Source organism: Tamandua tetradactyla, chromosome 5 (assembly GCF_023851605.1).
Source record: "Tamandua tetradactyla isolate mTamTet1 chromosome 5, mTamTet1.pri, whole genome shotgun sequence".
Taxonomy (NCBI): domain Eukaryota; kingdom Metazoa; phylum Chordata; class Mammalia; order Pilosa; family Myrmecophagidae; genus Tamandua; species Tamandua tetradactyla.
The window spans coordinates 156,934,534-156,942,617 of NC_135331.1; the positions used below are offsets into that span (position 1 = coordinate 156,934,534).

The 8,084-nt window shown below is 39.6% G+C and overlaps 1 protein-coding gene across 2 annotated transcripts in view; it reads right to left on the minus strand.

Moving 5' to 3' along the window:
* Window positions 1–5,826, minus strand: part of PNISR (PNN interacting serine and arginine rich protein) — a 29,569-nt gene extending 23,743 nt beyond the window's left edge. For both annotated transcript variants that reach the window (XM_077162466.1, XM_077162464.1), the window contains exon 1: window positions 5,696–5,826. The gene's annotated coding sequence lies outside the window, so the exon portion shown is untranslated. The remainder of the gene's footprint in view (window positions 1–5,695) is intronic.
* Window positions 5,827–8,084: the final 2,258 nt, after the last annotated feature.

Genomic DNA, 8,084 nt, shown 5'->3' on the forward strand with positions numbered 1-8,084 from the left:
ACTTGCTACACTGTGCCTCGCCCAGCTAGTCCGGATTTTTCCTTTTCTGGTCAAAGAACGTGGAGGGTGACAGTGAAGTTTCCGTCCTGCTACTCCGGTACGCCAAACTACAAGATGGCTTCTGGAAAGGATTTCGGCAATGCAATACCTCCAAAAGAATATTTCGACTCCACCGTGTTTTATTCAAATGTCGTTACCAGGCTAGACGGTACAAATTACGAGGAAAATAAAAAGTGCCTATGTCACTGTATTAATTCTAAAGTAAATCTTGAAAAGTGCCTTTCCAGAGTATAACATGGAACTTTTTTGTGTGTGACTGAAGAGTTCACTGTCTACATTGTTCACTGGAAATTGTTACTTAAGCAAAATAATGTGCAAATTCTGATATGCAAATTACATTGGTACAAAATATTAAGTGTGCTAGATGGGTAAAAAAGATATATGTGGAAAGACAGATGCCCTATGGATGATATGCAGTCTTTCTTTTGGTAGTTTAAAGTCACATGGACTCCAGAAGCTCATGTTCTTAAAGCGCATCTGTATCTGTAAGTGCAAACCTATTATGGGTGGGACATTTTGATTAGGTTATTTTCATATTTTTATTAAAAGCAAACACACTTAGACACATTCTTGGCATATAAACATTCTTGACATGGTCACAGCCTCACAATATCATCACAGAGAAAAAAGAAAAACTCATACATGCCAAACCCATTACCACTTCCTTTCATTGATCACTAGTATTTCAGTCTACTCAATTTATTTTAACATTTGTTCCCCATATAATTTATTTCTTATCCATATATATATTTTTAAATTTTTATTGATAAAACGAAACAACATATAAACATGAACATTCTTAACATATGAACATTCCATACTTGGTCTGCCATCAGTGGCTCACAATATCAGCACATAGTTGTATATTCATCCCCATGATCATTTCTTAGAACATTTGCATAACTCCAGAAAAAGAAATAAAAAGAAAAAAGAAGAAACTCATAATACCGTACCCTTTACCTCTCCCTCTCATTGACCACTACTATTTCCCTCTACCCAATTTAACCTTTTCCCCCCCTATTATTTATTTAATGTTAATGCATATTTTTTTACTCATCTGTCTATACCATAGATAAAAGGAGCATCAGACCAAGGTTTTCACAATCACGTAGTCACATTGCAAAAGCTGTATCATTATACAAACATCAAGAAACATGGCTACTGGAACACAGCTCTACAGTTTCAGGTACTTCCCTCTAGCCACTCAAATACGCCATAAACTAAAAAGGGGATATCTATATAATGCGTAAGAATAGCCTCCAGAATAACCACTCCACTCGGTTTGAAATCTCTCAGCCACTCACCCTTTATATGGCTTCATTACTCTCTTCCCCCTTTTGGTCAAGAAGGTTTTCTCAATCCCTTGATGCTGAGTCCCAGCTCATTCTAGGATTTCTGTCCCACCTTGCCAGGGAGGTTTACACTGCTAGGAGTCATGTCCCACATAGAGAGGGAGAGGGCAGTCAGTTCAGTTGCCATGTTGGCTGACAGAGGCCACATCTAACAACGAAACAGGTTCCCTTGGGGTGACAGGCCTAATTTTAAGTAGACTTTGCCTGTCCTTTGCAGGGATAAATTTCATTGGGACAAACCCTAAGATTGAGGGTGCAGCCTATTGATTTGGTTGTCCCCACTGCTTGCAAGAATATCAGGAATTCTCCAAATGGGGAAGTTGAATTTTTCCCCCTTTATCTCCATTCCCCTAAGGGGACTTTGCAAATAGCTCTTTATTCACTGTTCAAATCACTCTGGAATTTACAGGGGCATCACACTAACCTGGACAAACATATAAACTCTCATCCCATATTTGAGGTTCCATGTACTTACGGTGTTCAATTAAACTGTCCATATCATTTAAATTAGGAAATGCACTAGTCAAAATATAAATTTTGTACCAAATGAACATTTCTTGCTTTAGTCTCACACACAACTTGAAGTTTTGAAATACGAATGACCATCTATTTTCACACCCTGCAATATTGACATTCCTTTGTTCTTCCTCATGCAAAAACATTTTTAATTTGTACATTTAGTCACTATCATTGGTCACTCTAAGCGTTCCTAGATTATACCATCTCAGTCTTTGTCATCCATCTTTCCTTCTGGTTTCATGTGTGCCCCCAGCCCTCCTCCCTCTATCATTCTCACATTCAGTTTCATTCAATGCACTTATTGTACTACAATCAGGTAGTATTGTGCTATCCATTCCTGAATTTTTAGTCAGTCTCCTTGCATAATCTGTATCCCTTCAGCTCCAATTACCCAGTCTCTATCCTATTTCTATCTTCTTATGACCTCTGTTCTTAACTGAAATTCTCCAAGTTCACTCATTAATGATAGTTCATATCAGTGAGACCATACAGTATGTGTCCTTTTGTTTCTGGCTAATTTCATTCAGCATAACATCCTAACGGTCCATCTACATTGTTACATACTTCATGACTTTATTCTGTCATACAGCTGCATAATATTCCATCATATGTATATACCACAGTGTTCTAGTTTGCTAGCTGCCGGAATGCAATATACCAGAAATGGAACAGCTTTCAAAAGGGGAATTTAATAAGTTGCTAGTTTACAGTTCTAAGGCTAAGAAAATGTCCCAATTAAAACAAGTCTATATAAATGTCCAATCAAAGGCATCCATCCAGGGAAAGATACCTTGGTTCAGGAAGGCTGATGAAGCTCAGGGTTTCTCTCTCAAGTGAGAAGGCACATGGCAAACACAGTTTCTCTCTCATCTGGAAGGGCACATGGCAAACACGGTGTCATCTGCAAGCTTCTTCGCCTGCTTCTTGTTTCATGAAGCTCCCCAGGAGGCATTTTCCTTTTTCATCTCCAGAGGTCGCTGGCTGTGGACTCTCTGCTTTGTAGTGCTGCAGCATTCTCTGCTCTCTCCAAATCTCTCATTCTCCAAAATGTTTCCTCTTTTATAGGACTCCAGTAAACCAATCAAGACCCACCCAAATGAGTGGAGACATGTCGTCACCTAATCCAGTTTAACAACCACTCTTGACTAAATCACATCATACAGGGAGATGATCTGATGACAGTTTCAAACATACAGTATTGAATAGGGATTATTCTACCTTTATGAAATGGGATTTTGATTAAAACATGGCTTTTCTAGGGGGCATACATTCTTTTAAACGAGCACACACAGCTTGTTAGCCACCCTTCTATTGATGGACATTTGGGCTGTTTCCATCTCTTGGCAATTGTAAATAACGCTGCTATAAATAGTGGTGTGCAAATGTTCATTTGTGTTCTTGCCCTCACGTCCTCTAAATAGAAACCTGCTAATGGTATTGCTGGAACTTAGGGCAATTCTATACTTAACTTCCTGAGGAACCACCAAACTGCCTTCCATAGCAGTTGTACCATTTTACATTCCCACCAACAGTGGATAAGTGTGCCTCTTTCTCTACATCCTCTCCACCACTTGTCATTTTCTATTTTTTGTTTTGTTTTGTTTTCTTTTTTTTGATAATGACCATTCTGGTGGGTGTGAGATGATATCTCATTGTGGTTTTGATTTGCATTTCCCTAATAGCCAGAGAAGTTGAGCATCTTTTCCTGTGCCCTTCAGCCATTTATATTTCCTTTTCTGAGAAGTGTCTCTTCATGTCTTTTGCCCATTTGTTAATTGGGTTGTTTGTCTTTTTGTTGTTGAGATGAAGAATTTCTTTATATATTCTGGATACTAGACTCTTATCTGATATGTGGTTCCCAAATATTATCTCCCATAATATAGGCTGCCTTTTCACTTTCTTGACAAAATTCTTTGATGCACAAACATGTTTAATTTTGAGGAGTTCCCATTTATCTCTTTCTCAGACCCCCTGCTTCAGGTGTAAGATCTAGGAAACCACCTTCTGTTACAAGTTTTATAAGATATTTTTCTACATTTTCTTCTAAAAGTTTTATGGTCTTAGCTCTGATGATTAGGTCTTTGATCCATTTTGAGTTAATTTTTGTATAAAGTGTGAGATATGGATCCTCTTTCATTCTTTTGCATATGGATATCCAGTTCTCAAAGCACCATTTATTGAAGAGACTGTTCTGTCCCAGGTGAGTTGGCTTGTCTGCCTGATCAAAGATCAATTGTCCATAGATGAGAGGATCTATATCTGAAAACTCTGTTTGATTCCATTGGTCAGAATATCTATCTTTATGTGAATACCATGCTGGTTTGACCATCTTAGCTTCATAATATGTCTTAAAGTCAGGTAGTGTAAGACCTCTGACTTCATTTTCACTTCTCAAGATATTTTTAGCTATTCAGGGCACGCTGCCCTCCCAAGTAAATTTGGTTATTGGTTTTTCTATTTCTGCAAAGTTTTTGGGATTTTTTAATTGGTATTGTATTCAATCTATAAATTAATTTAGGTAAAATTATAATTTAATAATTATTAATTTAAATTATATTATATTAATATATTTATATAATATAAATAATATATTAATTTAAATTATAATTAAATTATAATAAATTTAGAAGACTAACTACATTTAGTCTTCCAATCCATGAATGTAGTGTGCCCTGCATTTATTTAGGTCTTCTGTGATTTCCTTGAGCAATTCCTTGTAGTTTTCTTTGTATATGCCTTTTTTTTTTTTTAAACATGGGCAGGCACTGGGATCGAACCAGAGTCTCCGTATGGCAGGTGACAACTCTGCCACTGAGCCACCATAACCCACACTGTATAGGTCTTTTGTATCCTTAGCTTTATTCCTAAATATTTTATTCTTTTGGTTGCAATTGTAAATGAATTTCTTTCCTTGATTTCCCCTTCAGATTGCTCATTACTAGTGTATAGAAATGCTACAGATTTTTGAGTGTTGATCTTGTAACCTGCCACTTTGTTGTATTCATTTATTAGCTCTGGTAGTTTGCTGTGGATTTTTCAGGGTTTTTGACATATAGTATCATATCATCTGCAAACAATGAGGGTTTTACGTCTTCCTTTCCAATTTTAATGCCTTGTATTTCTTTTTCTTGTCTAATTGCTCTGGCTAGAACTTCCTACACAATGTTGAATAACAATGGTGACGGTGGACATCCTTATCTTTTTCCTGATCTTAGGGGGAGAGCTTTCAGTCTTTCCCCATTGAAGATGATGTTAGCTGTGGGTTTTTCATTTATTCCCTTTATCATGTTGAGGAAATTCCTTTCTATTCCTATCCTTTGAAGTATTTTCATTAAAAAGGATGTTGACAGACTTCCAGGAAGATGGCTGACTAGAGTAGCTTCAGATTAGCCCTGCTCCATGGAAAAATTAGAGAAGGGACAGGAGGGCAACTGAGGTCACAATTCGGGAGGGCAGCTGACCTGGGAGAGACTTCTGCACCATGTGAAGCAGCTTTGGTTGCAGAGGCTGAGGAACTAAGAGGCAGAAAGCTGGAGCCTGGCACGGAAGTGTGGAGGAATGGAGCCACAGAGGCCACAGGAGTGCATGAACTGGAGCGCTGGACTAGGAAGTAAGCCAGGCCAATTTCCTTTGACACACTACCCTCACCAGTGCAGCCCTGTGACCAGTGACTCACCCCACACCCCAAGCTCCTGAATCCCATTCCCCTCTCCCATTCCCTGTGCCCCAGGTGCCCCCACTTCACCAGTCCCCAGTGCACGTACCTGCCCCATACCCCCACTCCAAGTGCAGCCCAACACAGCTCTCCTGCACACCTTCCAAGCACTACCTTTCCTTCCCTGTTCCCTGGCTTTTGCCAGTGCATAAATGTCACAGGCACTAATCTCCATACCTAGGATACCACCCCCCCATCCATAGTGTCACACAGCTTCACCCCACCCTCCCTGAGCTCAGTGCATCCCTTTATGACACGACCAGGCCCACGCATGTGCACAGAACCCCAGTCACGTCATTCAGCTCTGGGAACCACATTTTGCTTCAGTCCTAGAACCAAGCATGTGCACAGCCCTCAGCCTGACTTTCCAGCTCTAGAAAGTGCCAATCTGCACAGCCGGATCACATCTGCCCTCAATCCATGAAGGCCTAAAACCAGTCTGCTGCCACAGCTTTAGGCATGCACACAAAGGGCCCCGTGTCTTACACCAGTGCACACCAGGGTTACGCCCCCCATACTAGTACACCTGCACAGCTACATCCTCTCTGGCCGCTGGGTACCCATGTTCACAAGTATTAGTGTAACATCCCCAACCTGTGCCCATACCTGCCCTGAAATATATCACCGTACTGAGTGTTCCACCCTATGCCCTGCTCCCTGCTGTACATTCATCCTGCAAACACAAGGCCTTAGACTACTGAAAGAAATCAACTCCCAAAGTAAACTAATCAAGATATTTACATGCTGTGAAGACAGCAGAAGATCATTAAGCATATCACAATGCAGACAGATATAGCCCTGCCTAATGACCAAATTAAGATACCAGAGGAGACATAGATGTTGGAACAACTGATCAAAGATGTTCATACAACTCTACTTAATAAAATAAGTAGGATAGAAAATGACATAAAAGAGATTAAGAAGCCAGTTGAAGAGCAAAAAGAGGAATTTGAAAGAATAAATAGAAAACAGCAGATATAACAGAGATTAAAGACTCTGTTAACCAAATAAAAAACATACTAGAGGCACGAAACACCAGGTTTGAAGAGACAGAAGAAAGAAGAGGACTGGATAATTGACTTCGAAGACTCAGAACAGCAAATGGCAAAAAAGATGGAAAAAACTGAATGGGAAGTCAGGGAAATGCTAGACAAGACAAAGCAAGCAAATATAAGAATCATTGGTGTCTCAGAAGAAGAGAGAAGTAAAGGGCTAGGAAGAGTAGTTGAGGATATAATGGGTGAAAACTTCCCAACCCTCATAAAGGACATAAATATGCAAGTCAAAGAAGCCCAAATAACTCTGTTCTAGTATGCTAGCTGCCAGAATGCAACACACCAGAGATGGATTGACTTTCAATAAAAGGGGATTTATTTAGTTAATGTATAGTTCTTCAGAGGAAAGTCAGCTAACTTTCAACTGAGATTCTTTCTTAACATGGGAAAGCACAGGGAAATCTCTGCTGGCCTTCGCTCCAGGCCTCTGGGTTCCAACAACTTGCCCCGGGATGATTCCTTTCTGCATCTCCAAAGGCCTGGGCTGAGCTGCAAGTGCTGAGATAAGGAATGCTTAGCTGGTTGGGCTGTGCTACGTTGAGCGCTCTCATTTAAGCACCAGCCAATTAAATCAAACATCATTCATTGCAGCAGGCACACCTCCTAGCCTACTGCAGATGTAATCAGCAACTGATGAGGTTCATATGCCATTGGCTCATGTCCACAACAATAGAACTAGACATCTTCACCTGGCCAAGTTGACACCTGAACCTAACTACCACAAACTCCAGACAGAATAAATCCAAATAGGTCTTCCCTGAGACACATACTAATCGGTCTGTCAAATGTTAAGAGAGGCAGAAAATTCTGAAAGTGGCAAGAAAAAAGCAATCTATTACATACAAGGGAAATCAAATAAGACTGACTTCAGACTGCTCAGCTAGCACCCTGGAGGCAAGAAGGCAGTGGCATGATATATTCAAGATCCTGAAAGAGAAAGAGTTCCTGTCAAGAATTCTATACCCAGCCAAATTGTCCTTCAAAAATGAGGAAGAGATTAAAGTTTTCACAGACAAATAAGTCCTGAAAGAATCTGTCAACAAGAGACTACCCCTACAAGAAATACTAAAAGGAGTTCTGCCAGCTGAAAAAAAAAAAAAAAAAAGGAGAGAGAGGTTTGGAGGAGGGCACAGAATTGAAGGGTGCCACTCTACTAAGGGTACTTTAAAGAATACAGAGAAAGAGGGAAAAGAATATATAGATCTGACAAATTCAATAAAAAAGATAAGATGATGGAATCAAGAAACACCTTTACAGTAATAACTTTGAATATTAATAGACTAAACTTATCAATGAAAAGATATAAATTGGCAGAATGGATTAAGAAACATAATCTAGCTATATGCTGCATGCACAAGACTCGTTTTAGACACAAGGATACAA